Source organism: Calonectris borealis, chromosome 11 (assembly GCF_964195595.1).
Source record: "Calonectris borealis chromosome 11, bCalBor7.hap1.2, whole genome shotgun sequence".
In the NCBI taxonomy this organism is placed as follows: Eukaryota; Metazoa; Chordata; class Aves; order Procellariiformes; family Procellariidae; genus Calonectris; species Calonectris borealis.
In genome coordinates this window covers 10,088,701-10,111,824 of record NC_134322.1, presented here as the reverse complement: position 1 = coordinate 10,111,824, position 23,124 = coordinate 10,088,701, and the positions used below count along the sequence as shown (strand labels likewise).

General features: G+C 40.0%; 1 long non-coding RNA gene across 1 annotated transcript; it reads left to right on the top strand.

Annotated features, from left to right (window-relative positions):
- The first annotated feature begins 2,128 nt into the window (after positions 1-2,128).
- LOC142086664 (uncharacterized) lies at positions 2,129-22,260 on the top strand. Its single transcript, XR_012675209.1, has 4 exons — positions 2,129-2,166; positions 7,822-7,958; positions 18,638-18,868; positions 21,652-22,260. It is a non-coding gene; the product is annotated as an uncharacterized LOC142086664 (long non-coding RNA).
- Positions 22,261-23,124: the final 864 nt, after the last annotated feature.

Genomic DNA, 23,124 nt, shown 5'->3' with positions numbered 1-23,124 from the left:
TAAGAATTGTTTTATTGGTCTTTCATGCAAAATGGTTCTTGCCAATTCATTTACACTGCTAATTATCTTGCAGAACTAAAACTATTTCGTGAAGTCTCAGATCCTGGATCACAGCCTGCAGCTTCACAGTCATATGTGCTCGTGGGAATTTTAGCACGATATTCCCCCAGGTGCTAGAATTGGGCCAGCAGCTCTCCTGGGAGCTCGAGCAAAGACGTGGCTCTCTGGGAGTTGGACAGCTTTAGCACTGCTCACAGCAGACGCCATCCAGGGTACAGGAAGGGAATATCTATTTATTTTCTCCAGGCAGATTATGGAGTAGGAGCAGATCCATATAATGGCTTTTCTGCTCCGTAGTTCCCCAAGGCTGTTGCTTAGCTGGAAGCAAGGGCATGTGAGTCAGCAATCTGTCTCTGTCCTTAAGGTGTCAGTATCCTGTACACTATTTGGGCAATAAAACTGTAAGATTTTTGCATTCAGCTTCATGATATGTGGTGGTGAACATACTTCACTGGCATTTCCAGAATAAAATGTCGTCAGTGTAGCCAGAAGGGTAGCTCTAACAGCACAGATTTTGGGGAGTATTTTTTTCTTTCATTTCTTAAGATGCTGTAGATTGAGCTCTTTCTGTGTTATCTGACTTTCCCACCTGTCCCAGCTGCATTAGCAGGGCTGTATTTACTTTCCAAGATTCAAGGTTAGCCTGAGGTTGGGCTCAGACCGTGATCAAGAAATGTAAACATGTAAAACGCATGTGATATGAACACACTTGGGAAATGCCATATGGTGTTCTTCCCCCACCCCATCCTTGCTAGTGAAAGCCCACTGATATCTTTGCAGTGAATCCTCTAGGAGAGAACAGATAAGCACCTAGACAAAACTGCATTATAGCAAGGCTCAAGCTCGGATGAGAGTTTATGCCTCATCTGAAAGCCTTAACTGGGCAAAGCTTACATGGGACGGGTGTTTGCAGACTTATTGTTTCTGCTTGTCTTATGTGAGTCATGAAAAGAAACATCATCTCGTTTCCCTCAGAGGTGCATCCAGGCTGCTTTAACCTGTTTATAGTGGCTTTGGGGGTATGTCTGCATTGCATAGTAGAGATACCTGTTCTGGCTCCAAGCAAGCTTTCTCCAGAGCCAGAAGCAATACAGCTGTGTCAGTGGTGCTTTGCATAAGACTAATTATCATGTGCTGATATGTCTGTATGGCCATGCTCTGGGCTGCACAGCCCTACTGCCTTGTTCAGGCACATGGGGGTAACTCTCAAACAGTTTGCCTTGTGGAGCACAAAGCTTTGCTGTCCTCATGCATTCTTAGGATTTCTCCTAACTTCAGTTTCTGCAAATGCTTCAGCTAATTGATGCCTTTCATTTCAACAGGAGACAAACTCACACCCTTCCCACCAGAGAAATCAGCCCTCACTGTTGAACTATTGCTGAACTATGGTCACGCAGTAGAAGAGTTGGGGATCTCCCAATAACTGAGTTTCCAAAAAAAGAGGCTGACGTCAGGTATGGTGCAATGCTCATGTTCTTGCTCTAGAGGTCCTATTCCAAAAGCCCAAAAAGCCCAGCATCATGCAGGATTGCCCCAGCATTTACTGGGAATGGCTGCTCTCAGTCTTTTTCTCCCCAGGTACCCAACTAACCCAGAACTTTCTCCTTTCTACCTTACCACTCTCCAGACAGCACCTGCTCTCTGCCAAGAGTGTGTTGCAGGGGCTCTAAAAAGGGCAAGAGATAGAAGTTTCAAACCTAATAGAAGTACAAATTCATAGAAGGCCTTTTTTTTTTGTACATTTTCCACTGAATTCAGCTAGAGTTGTATTGCAGTGCCCTATTTCCATAGCTGATTGGCTTATTTAAGTGACGCAGTTCCACAACCAGGTCTCCTATGCAGTATGTGACTGGCTGGAAGGTACCCCACACATATAAATTATCCTTTGAAGAACTGGGCACCCATCTGTAAATTCTAAAAGTTTAAATTTAGTTTGCTATTTTTGATTTGGTTTCCCTTGCCTGAAAATTCCCCTGGTAAAAACAGTGCTTGCTCTTATCTCCTTTCCTGCTTCCTCAAGTGTAGTGGGAACACACAGGCCATTCATTGCTCCTAGCTTTCCCCAGTCCATTTGTGTTGTACCTCTTGCCACCCTGGTGCACGTGGGTAAGTCGCAGAGATGACCTATAGCCACCTAAGTCAAGGTTAAAATTTCTGTTTGTAGTTAGACAGTGTCCAGACAGCTCACCTATCTTTTTTCCTTCATTCCTCTCCCTGGTTCTTTTCTTTTCACACTTTCCGGTACAGCTCTGTGAGAAGCTGGTTTCAGTGTTGATGTAGATTTAAACAGTCGCATTTGGTCTCACTCCCACTCTGCATTTCTCTGTTTCCTTAACTGTGATCATACAACTGTGCGTTAGAAACTGAATCACTGACATGATGCACAGCTATACAGGTGGGGATGGGGGAAGGAAGAGGGCAGAAAATTGTTAAGTTGGCTTCACCGAGTTCTTTTGGAGGATACACCTTTCTTCTCTCTATGCATGGCTTCCTCTCCCTCTTTCTCTATCTTTGCCTACCTGAGCAGTCCCACTTGTCACTTGTACGTCACGTTTCTTGTAATCAGCTCTTCACATCCCGTGTGTACAGATATATGTCGTATTAACAGAGTAAACTCTTCAGTCTTTGTCTTGTACACCTTTTCACCAGTACAGAGAAAAGAAAAGTGCACTTGTACTGTTGGAGCATGCTGGACACAGAAAATGAGCAGCACATCAGGTTAAACCAATTACAGTTCTGAGTTGTCAGGATGATGTGTTAATGGGGCTTTTCAGGCAAGTGACTTGGCCTCTGACTGCTCATGGGGATGCTGGGTGGTATAATGATAGAATTTTCACATGGCCACAATTTCATTACATCATTTGTTAGTATATAGAATATCACAAGGGAGTTCTACTTTATTTAACATAGTAACAATGAACAGCTGGCTGCATTACAGTCCTCTGTGTCAGTAAGGATAGAGTCAAAATATATTAGTCTAGTTTTAAAACATTCAAATTACATTTTTGTAGGTTGGCCAGTATGCACGGTGAATGAGCAAAACAATTCAAAAGTGGAAAAGACAATTCAATAGTGGAAATAAAATGTCAAACATAATGACAGCCTGAGCACTATGCAGAAGAAATGTTGGCATGAAAGGTGTTAGAGGGATTTAACCTATTTAAGGGGCATAGTTTATAAAGGTATCTAGTTTCTAAGACTGCTCTGTTGCCTAACAGGACTCTAAGCCAAGAGTTATATATGATACAATGTTTATATCACTATTCTGATAAAATTATTATTCTACTTGCCTGAAAATTCCAGTGTTAAAAATGTCAGCTATTAGCTCCTTTTGTGCCTCTGTGATTTTAATAGGGTCATTTGATCATTCTCAGCTACTGTTATTGCCTGGTCTATTAGGGTTGTTCTCTACCACCTCTCCTCCTTTCCCCTCCAGCCGTATCAGAGAGCATCATTGCTGCTGCAGTGAGGACACTAGACTTCTCTGCCACTTTTGATATGTATAACATGGAGAAGTCTAGAACCATCTACACAGTAGCACTGTGTGATCTGTCACAGAAGCTGGTACGTGCAGTTACGGCATCTGTCATGGGTAACAGACTATGCTACGTTAGCCTCTCTTTCTCATTCATTCCTGTGTGGTCTTCATCAAGTTTCCTAACTTTTCTGAGTCTCAGTTCCCCAACTAGAGAATTGTGTTTAAGCATGATTTATTCGTGTGTTTTGACAGATGGACAGAGTTCTCTGTTCTATTCCATAGCAAAATATAAATACTCTGCACAAACTCCCATTTTCATGGGATTTCTAGTGAAGTTTACTGAAGTATATACAGTGTTATACAAGTTAACAATAGGAAGAAGGGGACTTACATGTCACTTCTTGCCAGTTTGTGGTATTACCCACAGACCTTTTTGGAGTGCTTTACAAATGTAGTTTTACAAGCTGAAAAGGACATTGTGTTCCCACATATGCTATAAAACATCTTTCTGTGATATTAAAACATGGGATCGACAGGAAGCTTTCTCTGATGATTGGCCTGATTTTTTTTTTCTTAAGCATGCATGTTTATACCTTGGCATTTTGATTTGTCTAATAGCCAATAGAGTAACACTGTCATTAGCTTTTCTTGCCGTTAGGCACAACTAGACGTATTCAGCGTGTCCAGTCTTACAGTAGATTATTTCTTTGGGCATCAGCTGTTTGCATTGCTTTTCTCAGAGCATCCTCCAGCTCACCTGTTATTCTGCTTTGGAGACAGATGGCCAGAACGAAGTAAGGGTTTCCAGATTTGGCTTACAAACTATTGAATGAACAACCAGTTGGGGTTTTGTAAGACAATTAAATGTAGCTTAGCCATACTCAAATGCCCAGATGAAAGGGGGTTCAAAATTGGGAAGGGAAAAAAAGAAAAGCAAGATGCAACAATAGCCTTGGGGTATCGCCTTCAAAGAAGCTTTTCAACAAGATGTCCCAGTTTAAGGTTGAACAATTAGAAAAAGGACTGAATGATATTTTACAGATTTTTTTTTCTTCAGAAACAGTTTTTTGATCTGTGAAAGACACTGAGGGGGAAACGCTCTCTTCAGCCCCAACTGAAGTGAAACAAAATTCATTTTTCCAGTTTCTCTGAAACAAATATAAAGAGACTGACATTGTCTGACAGTCATTGATGGGGAAAGTGAGGACTGAAGGTGGTAAGGGTGGGTGAAATCTGCCTAGTGCAGAGACTCTGCTGCTTGGTTCCATAACTGACAAATGGACTTCTGGAAATGGACTGGAAAACACAAAATCCAAAGGTCCTGCTGACTTTCAGCAAGAAAACCACATTCCTGCCTTTCAAGCATGAGATGTTGAAACACAAAGCTACTATTCTTAAACACAGCTCCTAGTGGAGAGGTGTTAAAATGGTTTATTTAGCTAGCACAAACCTGACTAGAGCCTGTGTGAAGGAAGGTGCCTACTACCTGCGGCATCCCAGCTGAGGAGGCAGACAGCAGGAAATGCACGCGATGCCTGTTATAGGAGGGAAGAGAATGCTAAGTTGACTCTGCTGGGCCTCTTGATTGGAACAAATGAATTAAATAAGAGATGTAGTATTTCATGTTGGCTCGAACATTTCAAATTACAAACACACAGAGGACACAAATGTAATAACAATTTTATTGTCTTCAGAATAATGGAGAGAGAGATTTATTATGGTTTTTGTGTGACAGCAAATGATGTAATTAAGACTGCACTATAACAACAATTGTGACAAGAGCTATTTTTAAGGTCCTCAAACTCTTTGACAAATTCTCCTTTTAAGCTTTCTTGCTTCCTGCAACAGATGATTAAAAAACAAACATATTCACAAGCTTCATTAAGCTTGTTAAAAAAAAAATGTAGAAAATTAAATAAAACACATATCCTGATTCCAGGTTGCATCATTTAACAAAAATAGGTTAAGAAACATCACAGTAGGGTTCAATGGAAAAAAGTAGCTCATACGTAGCAATTTCTATGCCTACTTTGTTTGGATAAAGGATAGCTTAACAAATTTTTTGCCTAAAATTATGCATCCTAACTATCCCTAAATATTCCAGCACTGAAGAGCTAACATATGCATTGCTTGCTAATTCCCTTTTTAACAATTTAGCATTGCCATTATATTAAGGCTTTGATGTAGCATATCACTTTAAAAAGTCAGTCACTCTTCAGTATTTGCTTAAGTGAATGTTTTGCTCTGGAGGGATGAAGTTAAGCATGTGCTTAATTGATGTGTTGAGTCACGGGCCTGAGTGTATCTATCTGCAGTACTCCTGTAAAATGCAGTGCCACAATGGACATTTCAGTCTGGGGCATTCTGGTGCTCAGCAAGAGTTGATACCAGGTAGGCTCTCATATCTGCTGGGAGGATATGCAGTGGTTAGAGCTGTAGTGCTAAATAGCCTGCAAGTAAAACATTTAATAAACCAGACTGCCTTTAGCCTTCATGTTTTCACTGTAGTTATTTTCCAGACACCAAAAGTTTAGTTTATTTTTTTGAAAGAGACACCACAAGTATAAACTACAGCATAACTTTTTATTATTTGTAAATGTTACATGTTTCATTGCTGAAGAGCAGTATCAAAGCTTTACACAGGGTATCGAATTTAGTGCTGTTAAGGGAAAATGATCCATCTTCCCTATGCAGAAAGCATTACGTCATGAAGGGATGGAAACAAAGAGCTCTGAGGGACTGGGATAGGCAAACTTCCCTCCTTTCACAGGAAATGGGTGAAGCCTTGCTTGAAATTATTATTCAGACGTTTTGTGCTGTGAAGGAAACGTCTCCTGATAGCACAAGCTATTGGTTTCCTGTTGTGAACTAACAGTTTTGGCATAACCAAGAATGGACAGGAAGAGCAAATGATTGGGGGTCATTTGAAGAACTTGTTTTAATGAAAAGACCAGCCCAAGTAAGCGGGAAGAAATTTGGCCTGAAAAAAAAATGAAATTAAAAGGGGGAGGGAGGAAGAAAGGGGATCAGTTGCTGATTGCTACAGTATCTTTGTAGAAATAAATAACAACAAAAAAAATCCCACATCAAACTTTAGCAGGGTTAGCAGAAATCGGGGGGGGACTGTTGTTGAGCAGGAAGTATCGTGGGGGGAGAAAGCCCTTTGTATCCTACCTAATTAAGAGCCTGATTCAACAAATATATATCCGGCTTCTACACTGAGGAAAGCCATTTTTGGAAGTTTTCACAGATGCAGAATTGTTTTTTATCAACCAGGACCTTAAAACAGAGGCACTTTCAAGTGCTATTTTTCAACCACGGTGTATAAATAGCACTGCCAGCAGGTCCCTGAAACTGCCTTAGCGTTGGGCCATCTGACTGCTTGCTTCTATTCGAAGCAAAAGAAGCAAAGGGAAAGGCACACAGGACATTTTCCTACCTCAGGCCTTCTTCCCAGCCTATTGTCAGAGCAGAAAGGAGGGGGCTTCCCCTCGTCTTTTCCTGAGGTCTCTGGGGATCTGTGCCACCTTCACGGGCTTGCTAACGCAGTGCCAGGACTGCCCTCACATTTGCATCGTTGTCTCAGTCATTTTGGCTCTTGCTCTTGAGGCGACTGTGCCTTATGCCTGGTTATAGCTCCAGAGGCCATTTGGACCCTTTCTCCTGAACCGTGTGACGATGGCTGCATTGCAGGGGCCTGTGCCCTCCTTTGCTGGAGGTTGGCGAGGCATGGCAGGGAGCACTCGCTGAAGCTATCTGTCCTGCTGCAATGCAGGTGCAGAGCTTCTTGCAGGATTTCATTTTCAGGAGGAAAAAAGTAAATTTAAAAATCTCTCTTTAGTGTTGCAGACTTCTTTTTAAGATGGCAGTGTAAGTTTCATTTTAAGCATTCAAAATGTTTAGAGGCTATTTCTAAAATAAATGAAACCTGCTTGGATTTTTGTGTTATGTTCTTTTGGCAGCAACCATTTTCACCCTTGCAAAGATTATTTTGGTTGTATGGAAATTCAAGTTGTAGAAAATGGCTGCCTATTTCAGAAAACAAAACATGAAAGGAGTCACTTCTTACAAGGCCTTCCTTAAAGTGTTTTTTATGATGCCAAACCCACAACAGTTTGTAAAAATGTGCCTGAATTTATCTTTGGATTTAATTTTGATAGAATTTTTAAAACCATATACAACAATATTTCTGCTTTCTACTCTTAAAAAAATACACCCTTCAGTCACATTTGAATCACGCTTTTTTTTAACATCTCCTTTTAAATATTTTTGTTTCCATTTAGGACTGCCAACATTACCATGGAAACCCCCAAAAATAAAGACTTTCCCAGCCTTGCGAGAGCACACCTGCAAGAGCAAGAATTGCCTGTCAAAAGCGACTTTCCTTCATTATTGGTGTTACCTAAGGACATTTTTTGTGGTCAGTATGATTTGTTATCTCAACATTTATTGAAACTATATTCTTAAAATTGATACAATTTGGAATCTTGCCATGGACCCGTAACAAACGTCTGTTGCTGTCCAATGGTGCTCTCTTTAATATACTATCTCAGTTTCAAGAAAAAAACCAACTCTTTACAGACAGTATTGTTGAGATTGGAAGCCCTGAAATAACAAGATGAAATAAGCACTCATCTCAGTGAGACAAACACATGTAAAATGAAGTCCTAATAAACTGATTTAATAGAAATCTTTCCACTGGCTTCAGAAGGTCTTGGATCAGAAATACAGAGAGAATTGCAAGAATTCATCTGCTGCTTCCTAGTAGAGAGGTGGAGCATATTTACTAGTAAGCATGAAAACTAATCTGTTTAGACTTTTCAACATTGCTAATTTTATACATATATATTTTTAGTTACAGAATTAAATTTTAAGCAGTTTGATCTGAAATTTCATAACTGCAACCAATTCTGTGCAGTTTTCCAATTAAAAAAAAAAAGTTTAAATAATAACAATGGTTTAACATGTATTTTTTCCAAGCAGAAGGCAGCTATGGTGGTAGTACTGAATTCAGATAATCTGGCAGTATATAAGAATAATATTCAAGACAGTGTTCTTAAATTTCTTCAATTATATTAAAAAAACTCAAACTGACAAAGTATTTCCTTTTTTTTTGTGCTTACTCTCTGTTCTTAGCTATATGAATTGTATATTCTGCTTGCTAAATTGTTAAATTTCCAGTATATGAAGGCTTTTGATTTGTATATCTTCCTGCAGTGTAGCGGCAATTTGACAGCAAGTCTGCATCAGTAATGATCACCACTGGGAAAACAGATATTGTTTGTTTGTTTGTTTGTTTGTTTTTACTAAGGAAAGACTTTCCATAGATCCCAAACCCAATGAAAAACAGAACTTTAAATAATGTTAGAAATACACCTTTGTGCTATTAACAATAGTACAGGAAAATCTTCTACTTCTAAGTACCAAAAAACTTATTCATTCAGGTCTCCCCTAGATTTGCTTTTCACAGCTGTTTTAATGAGCAAACTCCTTGGCAGAATTGTTTGTCAGCACAGACAAACCTCAGAAATGCTAACTGTAACATCTGCACGGTATGTGTAATACCAAATGATCCTCTTCGAATCAATAGGCCATTTTGGGAAATTAGATGCTATTCCACATGAACAGGAGTATCAGACCTCACCTCTTCAGGAATATTAAAGAACAAAAGGAAAGAACAAATTCAACAAAGTATTTGCACTACAGACCTGAGTCTAAAGAGAGAGAGAGATTCATTCAGGCAGAACACAGAAACTGTATGTGACAAATTAGTGTCGTGACTGTTGCAGCATCCCAGACTACAATCTCATCAGAATATATATGTTTTGCAGGACCAGAGCTTCCTGTTGTACACATGAAAAATTTTCACAGAGAAGTAGTCTGGTGTTTATGAGAAAAAATCTTCCCAGAAGTGCACTGGGAACTTCCCAGCAGGAACAACGGCCATTCTCATGTGGCCAGCTCACTCCAGCTATTAACAAAATCTCTGTCCTAATCACAGTGTTGAAGTACTTCTTGCTGAATTTACCAGCTTTAAGTACGGTACTATCAAAGTTCTGGATATTTGCAGTCCATAATGTTTCTATGTCACAAGAGAAACGTTTTCCTAACAAAAACTGATTCAAATGTTGTACATTCCCACTGCTTCAATTTTTGCTTTAAGTAGATGATTATTTAGTGTTGCCACAAGCTGTCATATTACTTATGCTGCTCACCAAAGAGGTGGTTGTGTTTCAGCGTTAGGTGGAGAGTATTCCTATGCATGCCTTTGTGCTCCAAATGACCGTTTAAAAAGTTTTGTTGCATATATTCATTGATACCCTTTAAGATGGATTGGTGTTGCGGATGAGAATGAAAGTTGAATTTCCCTGTGAAGGTGGGTAGGAGCCCTAGTGGCAATCAGATTAAACTGGAGAAGGGTTATACATGTTTTGAGTCCTTTAGTGGCAAATACCGTGGAAACTGCAGATAGATGAAATGCATGGGGGTTATCATGTGGGGTTAATTTTTCAGGAATGAAGTGGAGAAATGAAATTAATTGTAGTGGAAGTTGTAAACTGGCATAGATTTGAGCTCACTGATTGTAAAATTATTTCTTTGGCTGGATGCTCTGTGCAAGCTGCAGTTCCCCCTCCTAAAGTGTTAAAATCACCTCTTTTCATTTGTGCGTGCTTTCTGGAACTAGTGAGATTAAAACAGCATAATACCACTTCAACTCAATAGGGAGTGATTGCAACTCAAAAGCCTGTATTTATTTGGTGTGAATCATTCTGTAGTACATTTCAGTTCCATACTGAAGGGGAGGTTTGTTTGTCTTTTAAAGGTTTACTTAAATAGGAGAGGAAGTGAGAACTAGTCCCTGGCACCTTTACTTTGCTAATGCAGCTGACACACACCTCACTTTATAGTGCTGATGTATTGCAAAAGGACATCTAGGACAGTTTTGATTATTCCAGTATTTATTGTTACCACATCAAGGTTTTGTCATTGGTTATCAGGATGCTGGTCAGTGTGAATAAGAAATAATATTGCAGTATTAGTATCATAGAAAAGGTTACAAATAAAGAAAAATAGTAGGTTTTGCTGTAATGTCAGTGTCTATTGGGTCTACCTTGCTAGTAGGTTTTTTAAATGAGCTAGACACTGAATAGCCACAGTTTTGTCTAAAAATAAAGCAGATGCTTTATGGAGAAAGTTGTCTCTTTAAGAGGACTGGTGAATTGTGGAGAGCATAACTTAATATTATGGTAACCACCTGGATTTGACTTTTAACTGTATTAATAAATAGTGCCACATTAATGGCAACTTTCAGAAAAAGAACTCAAAAATTGTAGTTGTTACAAAAGTAAAAAAAAAAATTAACAGGAGCAACATTTTCACTATTAATTTCCATCTCTGCCTTTTTAAGCTTAAACTCTGCTTCTTAATCTCAACCTAAAAAGACACATTGCGAAGTAGAAGCTTCATTTTTCTATGTTTATTGCACTTCTTTCGCCTGCTTCTTACTCTGAATTTCCTCCATCAAACTGGCTTATGTCAGCGTGAACTAGTGATAACCTGCGATCCCATAACAAACAGCTGCTTCTAGTGTTTTTAGTATTAAGAGTCAGGACCACTTTCAATCTCTTTGAGTTCTACCTGGAAAGTTGGTTGTTTCCATGTCAGCTGGGAAGAGTCTCCTCACCCAGGTTTGCTTTCACCCCACAGGAGTCAGGCACTGTTCCTAATGCTGGTCTGAGGAGCAGAGCTGGTCACAAAAAGCTGCAAATTCCATTACAGTTGTAGCCATGGATTGACCTATGAGAAAGGATTCGTGCTCTGTGTGCTCCCATATCCTCTGCGTGACAGTGACTTCAGGCTCTCAACCCTAATGCTCAGTTATGGGGAGAGGGTGTCTTCCTCAGTCAACTGGCTAAGGGCACTTAGGCTAATGTGCAAGCAGCTTTGGCTTTTTTTTTAAACTTAGTTAACAGTTCAGGTCAGATCCCTTTATTCCAATTTACATACATGCCAATCATTCCCGGATGGAACTAATAACTGTATTGTAGCAAGAGAGAAGCAGAGTTTGTAGGAAGAGAACATGCACAAAATTTTTATTAGGCCAATTAACATAATTGGAAAGAACAGGCAGGCTTTCGGGCTCAAAGTCCTTTCTCTGGGTCTGAAAAGGGGTGGCAAAATCCAAGCTAGAGACAAGGTTAGGCCCAATTCCTCTTAGTTTAATCTAATTATGTTAGTCAGGCCACTTGAGAGATAAGGATACTTAGCATGTGTAGAGCAAAGCTCCCTTCCATATTATAGCAATCATATTCTGCTGGGAAAAGTTATGTTGCAAGGCAAGCTACACAAGCCTGTACATCAGTTTTCAGAGAGACCTCCTGGGGTCCTTAATTGCTGACATGCATTTAGCCATACTGGCAGCATACATAGCGCTTAAGCCCAGCCACATGGAATACAGGATCTGCAGTGTTCAAAAATAACCTGTTTTAACATCACAATGCGATGTTTGCACATAGGGCTCCACTGAGCCTGTGGCTTCATTGGTGGTTGTCTAACTGCTGAGGAGGCTGAGTCCTTCTCAGAGACCAAGAGGAGCTCAGTGCCTGTGATTTTGTGAGCCCCTTTGGGACTACTCTGGAGTCTCTCCCTGAGCTAGTGGGTGGACGAGATTCCAATCAGGCAAATGGATGGATTACCAATAAGTCTTGTTTGGCCATCTGGATGTACTGCTGCTGCCAGGCTCATTTTTCAGCTTGATGACCGTAATGATTTTGGCAATGGCTGTGGCTGCTCCCATTCATTCTTTTAACAATTTCCATTACCCTGGCCAATTATTTTCAGGGTCCTGGCCTTTTCTTTCAGAGCTATGTGTTTTTATGTTTCAAGATCTCTGAATAGTGATTTGTACGAGTATGTCCCTTTGTGGCTGCTCCTCATCTTCTTGGAGCAGTTTTACATAAAGCATATGCGTTTTGAACTAGCTTGTGACAAAGTGACTCAGACAACGCTGCTCTAAATAACCTTCCCACAGACAGTGAATAAAAAGGAGACAAGTCTCAGCTCTCCATTTTGCTGGACAGGGCATGCACACTAAGCATATAGTCAGACGGAAAAAACTGTGGGTTTAGTAGTGTTGTCAGTAGCAGATCCCAGCTGTTCCCTCTTATATAGCACACATAGGGACTCCCTGTACAGGACTGGTTTCAGCTGCATTTTATTCTATGATTTTGTCTATCTTTAGTATTTTGTCAGCCCCAACAGGCCGAAACAGGCATCTTCTTGTGTATTTTAAGCTGAAAGAAAAGTCAGCAAACAAATACTGAGAGTGTCTATACAGGCACCCAGAAACAAAGCTAACTTTATAGGATATGCAATTACTTTTTCTGAAGCATTGTTAAGTCTTATTCTCTTAGATCCATACATGTCCAGCTAAGATCTTAGCCCAAGCTCACTGGGGGGAAAAAAAAAGTTCCCAAACGTGCTTGAAATACTAAACTAGTCCCACGAGGGAAAACCTAAACAAACACTATCCCTCTCGCTGAACACACACCCGATCCTTCCCTAATCTAAACAGCCACTGACACTCTTATCACTTTCTGCCAGCAACTCTGTATTGTTAGGAAGGAAGGCTTATACTGCTTGTATAGGTTTTTGCCACATCTGTACATTGCATGCCTCAGATACTCCCCCAGCTGTGTGCTGCTGATTCTTCGAAGGGCGCTCACACACAGAAAGGGATTCTGTATAAAAACGCTGCTGCACTAAGACCAGGTGGTGACTAGTGGTGACTGGTCATTAGGTCACCACCGGTGACTTGTGGTGACTGGTGCCATCCGTCACATAATGGGCCAAACAGCAGACAGATTTTGACAGAATGGCTTCTGAATGACATGCTTCCTATTATTTACGTATACTGGTGGTGTACGTATGTATCACAATAAAATAGACCAGGCATCTCTAATTACCATTGCTAACTCACAAAAGTAGAGTTGGCTAGTCTTAGACTCTTGATACAGGAGTCTATAATAAGAATCAAAGCTGTACTTGGTGAAAATCACCAGTTACCACCAGAAATAAAAGCATTTCAGATGCTGTTTCCTTGAATATATGCTTAATAGTTTCAAATCTTTGAAAGCATGTACCGGCTCCTCCCCATCACACAGCTGCACTGACTCCACAGTCTTTGGATTCAGCTCAAATCTTGTTTTCAGTATGACAAGAACTTTTGTCGACACTGTAGTTAAGCAACAAAAAGCATGCCAGTAACAAGACAGACAAACAGAAATACCTTAGCAACTAGGTAAGGATCTAAAGCGTTAGGAAAGGCTGGGTAAGTTTTCAGCGCAAACAGCCCCATAGCTATAGCCCTGGAGGTTTGCTTAAATTGTACCTGAGACAGCCACTCCTCGAAACAGGTTTTGTGACACAACCCAACATCTCCTTTCCAGGTGGCCCTTGCAGACAACCTGAATCCGGACTATCTAAAATGCTATGTCAGCCTTTATCAGAAAGGCCACAGGATGTCTTGTCTGTCTAGCCTCAAACATATGGTCTCATCACAAGGGCAGATGGGACGTAGGGAGGTGACAGGAACAGGTCATGCTCAGAGCCTGCTAGCGCTGCAGGATAAGGGTCAGATGCTTGGACCAAACTGGAGTTTTCTCTGAGTATGCCAGATAGCTCAGCAGTCCCAAATTTGATCCTGGGACCTGATTGGGAGTTTAGTTCAAAGCAGTCATGAAGTTGTTCTTTAGGCTGTACTCATCTCACCGAGCTTCCCTATCCACTGGATCATGGAAACTCCAAAAAAATTACACATCAGGTATGCACAATTTCATAGCAAAGGCAAATACACACTTTAAATGTCATGCCAATACAGTGGATTGCATTCATAGCATGCTGGTGGCCTACTTAAATACTAGCATTTTCTTTTCTTAAATGCATATGTAATTTATAATGGCCAGCTTTACTTCATTAAGTTTTTCATGCTCCAAGGCTGAAACACTTGTATGTACATCACTACCCCCAAAGACTAATAGTAAAAGAAAATAGGAAAATCCACTCCCTATAGAGAAGACTCCTCTAGACTTTAAGGACATATAACTTCCAGTTAAAGCTTTACAAAAGGGCTGATACGTGCAATGTGACTAAGGCTCAGTACTACCACAATGTATGTCTGTCTGATGAGGTGCCTACGGCACTGCTGTAGCATTACAAACATCTATCAGTAAATCCACCTCTGAATGCAGTTCATCTGTCTTGGGAATGAAGTTCATCTTTCACAGTACAACACGGTCTTCTAGACAGAAGGAGAAAGAAAAAAACATTTCTCATTCCTGTGCCAGGCAGATTCAACTTGAAAGAAACCGGATGAAATGTGTATCATTCATCTAAGGAACAAATCCACACTACAGATTTGTCTGAGAAACAAGTGAATGCAATCCAAAAAAGCTATCCATTTCAGAATGGGAGGCTTGAATTCAGTCCAACCAGAAAATGCGTGCTGAGTAGCATCCATTTATTCAGGGTAGGAATGGCTTCTTTTAAAGCACGTTGCCTTGATCATTTGTGTTAAACATGGCATACATACCAACAAAAATTCCCATCTTTGAGAATGCAGGCTATCTGCCAGCTCCACAAAGGGAATTTTTTTTTTAAATAGCTACTGCACTAGGGCTGTTGCCTGCAGAGCAGGTTTTATATGTTCAGCCTACTGCGATCATCAGGTCTGAGTGCACAGTAAATGGAATTCACAAGCGTTTCCAAGTCACCTCCTGTGTAAAGCCCTGAACAGACAGTCCCAGAAGTGAAGTAAGGAACAACTTCTCTCTCCGCCCCTTTGGGCAGCTCACATACATGCTTTTAGCAGTACTTAAAACAAGAAAAACACCTAGATCCGCTTCACTGGGATTGACGGAAACAGAACGGAAACGAGAAACTGATTAAGTGGTGAGCCAGCTTCACATGCAGAGAAACTTCCAACTTTCTTTCCTAATGACTTTTTTTAAAGCGCTTCATTTTTTCTTGTATTCCATTTAAAAAAAAAGAAAAAAAAAATCTTGGCTCATGGGTTCTCAGTGCCTACACAGATGAAAGCTGTGAGAGGCCTTAAATGACTTCAGCAGGAAACTACTGGGAAGGGGAGTGGTCTGTTTTCTGACAGTCCCATTACACATTTCTAGGAAAAAATCTTTTCAAGTTCTGCATACGAAAATGAAACAGGATTACAGCACTGCCTCTCTCTTGGAGACAATCGCAACAACGCTTTTCCTGCTCCCATGCTGGAGTGGTGCAAAGTAACTCTGTTCTTTTTCCTCTCGCCTATCTTTCTCAGGATCTTGGGCTCAGGAATAGCACTTTAGATTGAAAAAATTTTTAGAATCAATGCATTTAAAGTCTGCTCAAATAGGACCCATGTTTATTTCAGGTAACCTTGACGAGTACTTTGTTCTGCAGTTGCATTCATAAATCCATCCGCCATTACCCAAACCCCTCACAAACTGTTTAGTGAGCTCAGGAGTTTTCCACTTAGTAGCGATGACAAAGCACTAGACTACTGCAAAACCCATGACGGAGAAGCTGAGCAATAACAGACGCCAGCCAAATAGATCACTGGGGTGGAAGGTCACCCTTGAACTGTATTTCCATTTTTCCCCTCTTGGTAAATTGCTCTGGGAATAATCCTCTTTTCTAGCATAATGTAATCAAGAATTAGAAAGTCACCACCACTTACACAGAGCTGCAATTCCTGGCCTGACTGGCTGTGTTGGGAATTTTAACTGATGTCTCCACCCAAGCATCATGTGGAACCAATGTAATGGCTAACACAATTCAGTGCTTAAAATGGAGTGATGTTGCAGTTCCAGCTGTTTTTGTAAGTCAGTACAAGAGATTTTTGGAAGCATTAGAGGAGAAATAGAAACAGAGGTGAGGAATGACTCCTAGTCTGATGATGTACACTAAGGAAAATGTGAGTGACAATGCAAAAAGCAAGACAAAAGTAAGGCATCACTAGACAGTATTACATAGCACCATGCTCAGGACCAAAACAGCAACAAGAAAGTGATGACTGGCAGGACATACTTTATGGGAAAAAGGTGGATTATTTTTTATCTGTTTTTAGAAAAGGCACAGCCCTCTACATAACAGCCTAGGGGTAGACAATAAAGCTTTCATTCTGAAGAAGAAGAAAGGGTCACTGTAACTAGACTTGGCTCAAGTGCCCTTAACAGGTACTGTGACTCACGATGCTCTACAAACCCCTTAATTATCAGTGAGCTGCATCTCCCCGTGTATCAGCTTCATCCAAGCTAACTCTGGAAGGGCCTTTTTCTTTCCTGAGACCTGATCTATACTTTTTGACCAAACAAGTTTCCACATTCTTCCCTAGTCCTAACATGCAGAGACCCAAAACCACTGGCAAGGCATGATGACGACAAGCATTTACCTTATTACCAAATATATTTGCATGTAGGTCCCTGCTTATAAGCAGAAGTTCTCTGCTAACTGCTAATCCTGATGCAGATTTTTAGCAATTTAGTAAGTACTTAGTATTTGATAAGTATTTAGTAGTAATTTGGTAGATCTGCTGCCTATCCAGGGCCCCTGTTTAATGGTTAACTGCCTTACCAGCAGACTCTGTCTTCCCAACAGTACTTAGTATTCTTTGAAGGCAAGAAACACACTATTTTGTAGAGAAGCGTGTGGGGAAGAAAGGTCAAGTCTTGGGAAGGAGTCCCCTTTGTGTGTGTGTGTTTATACCTGTATACCTCATACCTGCATCTACCACACCTGATCCTTACCTGTCTGAAAGAATCCCTATGGCTACACCATTTATTGAGGTCAAGGCAAAGTTCATTGTTTTCAGAGTTCATCTATCAAGACTAACAGTAGAGGTAGGATGCTAGAGACAAAGAATTTATCCAGTGAAGAGAACCATGATATAAACTCTATCCCCACTGAAAACAGGAGCTGATTTGCTACCAACATCAATGGGTCATATTTGCACAGGGCACTTGCTGTGTATTTAGAAAATACAAAAAAAAAAAAAGTAATGGAAGTATTTGAGAAGAACTAAAGAGAGGCGAGATCACCATAAAAAGCTTCTGGGGCTTTCACCCACAAAAACAAATTTAAAAGGCCACTTATAAAAAATAACTGAAAAAACCCAGATACCCCAACCTCAGGTAATGCAGTTCTTAACTAGCATTACAACAACCCCCCTTACAACATGCTAAACCTGTACATCCCAGTTTCATATCTGCAGGTAGGACTCACCCTGCAAACTAGATCTAACTGGGATCACTTTTTTTAAGCGTATTCTAAAAGGCTTTAATTCCCAAATAACCTGGTCTGGAAGAGATGATTCTGTACTCTCTGGAATGGTGATAAAATTAAACAGTTTGAAAATAATAGGCTTCAGGCTTGCAAGAGTCTTCAAACACACTACTACAAATGCAACAGCCTTTAAAATTACTAGGTTGAACTTATCATTAATCTGACTTATGCAAAGCGCTAGCTTTTCCCCTTATAAAGAAATCTAATATTGTTTCACTCTATCATTAACCAGGATTATTTAGTTCCGAGGAAGAATTTATATACAGTCGATATGACTGAAGCACATAAACAAGCTGAGGGCTTTTCAGAAATAAAACTGTAGGATGTCAATGCAAATCAACAGTAAAAAGGTATTTTAGAGTGCAATAAGCAGTGGAATAACTTAGTTACACAGCATTTAATGAGCAAAAGGGATATGGATTGTTTTGCAGTCCACTTCTGAAAACCAAAACAGAGACTTTCACTTTGTTTTCTGCCCACTGATAAAAAAAAACCTGCTATGTTTTGGCATAAAAATACATTTGAACTGTTGGATAGGTAGACTATGAACAGAACCAAAACATGAAGGAAGGCTTTCACGCATCATGTAGATTATCAATTTTTTTGGCAGCTGAAATTCTTTAAATACTCTTATTAATTTTAAATTAATATTCTTGAGGAAGAGGGGCTAGTTCCAACAGGGAGTTACTGAGAGTTGTCCATCTTACAAAATTTTCCTATAGATGTGCTCTGAACATCCTTTATGCTTTACTCTCTTGACAGGAGTGATTTTCCCTGGACATTAGTGATTCGTGTGAACTCCAGATCACTTCAGTGAAACGCAGTCTTACAAGGAAGGACATGCAACATCTCATAGATCACAGCCTTAAAAAGGATCCAAAACCAGTCAGCAACTGCATCTTCCATAAGTGAAATCAGTTCATCTTATAAAATCATCTCACAGGGGAAGAAATGTCCAACAGTAATATTAAATGAATGTAACAACAAAACCAGGTAAAACTAAGGCTAAAACAAGACTTTGGGGAAAAGGTTTGAAAAAGTACTTTGACTTTTTTTTATCATGTTTCTATCAGATAGATTTACTAGTTTTTAAAAGTGTGTTTTACTCAAGCTTCTGAGCACCACTGTACATTTGCAAAGCATATTTATCATCCAGGGAAAGTCTTCTATGGCCCACCATTATTTTCAAAGGAAAAGGGGAAAATACAGCAAAGGCTTCAAAGATGTGAGTGAATTATTTCATCCCCTTACAAGTGCACCATGTGCTCTCTCTTCTGTAATGACACAGTACAGAAAACAGATTTAATTAATGCAATTCCTTTGCCAAATGAGTAGGATCTTATAAAGATTTGGCACATAATTCTGATTTGAGCTTTCTTGTCTTAAACAAAACCGAACTAATTCAGAACGTTACAATGTACTAACAGGGTCCTTCAACAGATTTTTTTTTTTTCCAATACAAGTGACTGCAAAGTGCTGGGCCTGTAATCAAAAGGATACTTAGTGTCCAAAACAGCAATATTGATGCAGCCAGGCATTTTTGTGTACTGTGGTACAATCATGTAAGTGAACCAAAGAAGAACATTTGGCCTTTTGTTATTTTATGTACCAAGACAGAAAAGTATGCCTTTTCCTCTGTTCTACCCCAGTGAACAGATGTGGTTTTAATCACATACAAAACAAAACGCTCACAAGTTTCAGACTATGACTTTGAAATTTAGGAGTAAAATTGTTTTTCGAAGAAAGTGATTTTCATCTAATTATCTTGAAACTGTCCATAAAAGGCAGATAGGCAGGGAATTGGATAAATAGACCAGGTAGGGTTTTGGTTTTTTGTTTGTTTTTCTTTTCCCAGTTGGAGAGAAGATTAAGGTAATTTTGATAAACAAAAAACCTGTGGCAAGACAAGACATTTTAAAAGGAGCCTCAGGGTCCAGTATAGAAAAGTTATAGGAGATTCATCAATAAATAGATTTTACAGAGCAGTGTAAATCCAGATGCTACCTCTCTGTTACTGAACTCAAAGTTGCAGATTAACTCAATACGCAATGTTACCAGAACAGTATAACTAAAAGACAGACAGAAAATGCCACACAAAGCCCAAATGCTACTCTCTTGGGAAACTGGCACCCAGAGCTGCTACAACTTTAAGCTAGCCACTAACCTACATCTCGTGGTATCCAGCTCACCCGCCACACCACAACTAAAAAACACCTCATAAATACCTGAAGTCAGATTACCCTTTCTTCTGAATAGTATTACAGCTCTTTGACAAACTGTGTGTGAAACACTGTTCCAGGGAATATGGATTACAGGCAACTCTTCAAAACCTATTTTTAAAGGATGTATGTGGTATTGAGGAGGTTGGAATTTGCATACAGAGAGAACAGGTATGTTTCTAATGCAATCTGGACCTCAATTAGGATGAACTATCTTTAAGCATATGGCCTGTATGAGGATAACATGCACAGAGTACAAAGGGATCTCTGTTCCACATCTGGGTGTTGTACCAGGAGCAGAGGGTGGAGGGAGGGAGGTGAAATCTGTGATTCTGATGCGAAGGTAAGATGCACGATGCTGGCATCTGGCAACCATAAGAAACAAATGAGGTAGAGTTAGGTCTCTGGCTGCTTGCCAGCCAGGGCGTACGCAAGGATAACAAGAGCTTTTAACCGACACGGAAAGGTCAGGATGGTAGGAACAGAATTATGGCCCGTGTTTATACTTCAACTGCAAATTTCGTAGCTTTATAGAGTTTTGGTAGAACTCTACCACAACATCCTATAATTAATTTTAAAACCACATGCAATCAAACTTCATCACAAATGACCAGGTCCGCAAAACATCTAGACATATAGCTCCCACTGAAAATCAATGGGAGTTAAGCCCCTAAATACTCTCACAGTTCTGACCAAATATTTTAATTTTTTTTTTCCTTAAAAACTATAAATTGCGCCCTCACTTTGAAACAAATCTCTCTTGCTCATAGCTTTTTTCAGCCCTATATTTCACTGTAACTCTTCATGAGTATTACAACCTGCAGTGCCCTAGCCAGCAGCACGTATCTCTGAAGTTTCAAAGATAGTATTCGTGTCTCTGGAGCTTGTACCACTCACTTCAACAACTGCTCTTCAGCCTGTTCAGATGCTATCAGCTCCATTTACAGGCTGTTGGGACAAACTCCTCTAATATGACAGTCACAAGAGAGAAGACAAGATTACCGATTCTGAATGCCTTCATGCCTGAAGTCAGTATTAAGGAAATTTCATGCAGATAGTTTTGCTCACAGATTTTCTCGCAATGCCTAGGACCAATCTGAGTTTCTAAAAAGCGAGTTTTTAATTATAAGCAGAGAAACAATAGCTTACTTCAACATGAAAAAGAATACACCCACTGTTTTTCCATGCTCTGTAATTTAAAAATAGCTCGACCCATTAGCTTTAAAGCTTTTAAAAATATTAAAACTGAAATATAGGGCTCAATTTCCTTTTTGTTTTTTAAACCAGACCCAGAGATTGAAAAGTTTCAGACTAATGGCTACTTTAAGATGATAAAAGGTGGTAAAGTTTTTGAACTATGAATCTAACATTGCCAGAACAGATTGATTCCATAGTAAATATTTAAACAGAAAGTAAATTTTTAAACATCGACTAAATTTGAAGCATTTAAATAAGACCAGAGCATTAACTGCATGCCAATTCAGAAGTGCTACAGGGCAGATAATTTGTCACATTGCACATATAGAACTACCTGACTTTTCTCACTTTTTTCCATAGTGTGCATGTTCAGAATGCTAACAGGGGCCAAAATACACCTGACCAGCATGCCTACCAATTCAAGAGACCTCCTATAATTAATGTGAACCGGACAGAATCAATACATACTGACAAAATTGACTTGGAAATGGCATTTTTTTTTACTCTGTACTTTAAAAACATAATCCTGGAGGCCAAAATTACTGTCTTGACTGTTTGGCAATTGATGACAACAGAATTATGATTAGTGGGACATTGACTCTCAGTGTTTCCCAAGCAAGGGAACTTGCTTGAACTGGAGGAACACCTCATATACATTGAGTATGAAACAGAAGGTCCCTCAGTTCATCAACGCCACCGTGCCCAACAGGCACTGCTCTTTTGAGAAACATTCCTAGACTCAGCAGTTTGCCTGAATTTCAACCAAATGAAGCCTCACAATTACTAAAATCCAGACAAAGGCCAACCAGACCTGGCCTGGCTCTGCTGCTGATGCTCTGCGCACTAATGCAGACCTGTGAACTCAACTACCTGAATGGGCTGAAGAGTGAAGCACCCCAAAGGTCAGGGGAATAAAATCAGTTTCAAACCACCCCGTTATGAGTCCACTCTGGCATCTGAAGGGGCTCCTGGTGCCAATGGAACGATTTGTAAACAACCTCAAGGCTCCATGCTGGCGATCGAGAACCTGATGGCAAATCTTTCCTCCCCAGTGGCTCCCCTAAATGTTCAGAGCAGGGAGGCAAGATACCACAGAGACTCTCGGTCATCCGAAGGCTGGTTAAACTAATTCAGGGATACAAGCGGCTCGCAGCAGCCTAGCATACCACTGAACCACACCCTTCGAGTTATTTCCAGCAATCCTAACAGCCACTGCAGCCTAAGACCATCTTGGGGTTTCCATCTGAAGTCCAGATCCTGTAAGAAACGCCTCTGCAGGATTCAGGGCCGTGTTCTATGCTTTTCAGGATTCCCTATCCTTAGACTAAAGTTCAGGTTCCTGCTGCCCAAACAACCCTGGAAAAAAACTGTTGGCCTAAAATCTTGGTAGGTAAGTCAAACCCCGCCAAAACCTGACCACTCTGAGGTATCTCATACTTGCCGTCACTTCACCTCAAACTAATTTGATTTTAAAACTGAAGTTAAGCAACTTGTTAGTAATCACTTTTCAAGTATTTATTTATTTTGTTGGGGGAGGAAGGGAGGGAGGAGAGAAAAATCAAGCTATTTAGCTTTCCAAGTATTTAACATAAAACCCAAAAGAGCTCCATCTGGCAACCAGCAGGATTTCTAAATAATCTAAATAGTATCTACATAAGAACCAGGCTGTCTATGGAGTAAGACAACTTCAACTTTTACAGCCACAAGAAGCCTTTATTAACATAAAAGGAAATTTAAAAAATTAAGTTAGAACAGGAACAAGAGTCTGGCAAGCGGACAAAAGACCCCAGGAATCTCTCCATTAATCTTGAAATGCTGCCTTTGACTTTGTCG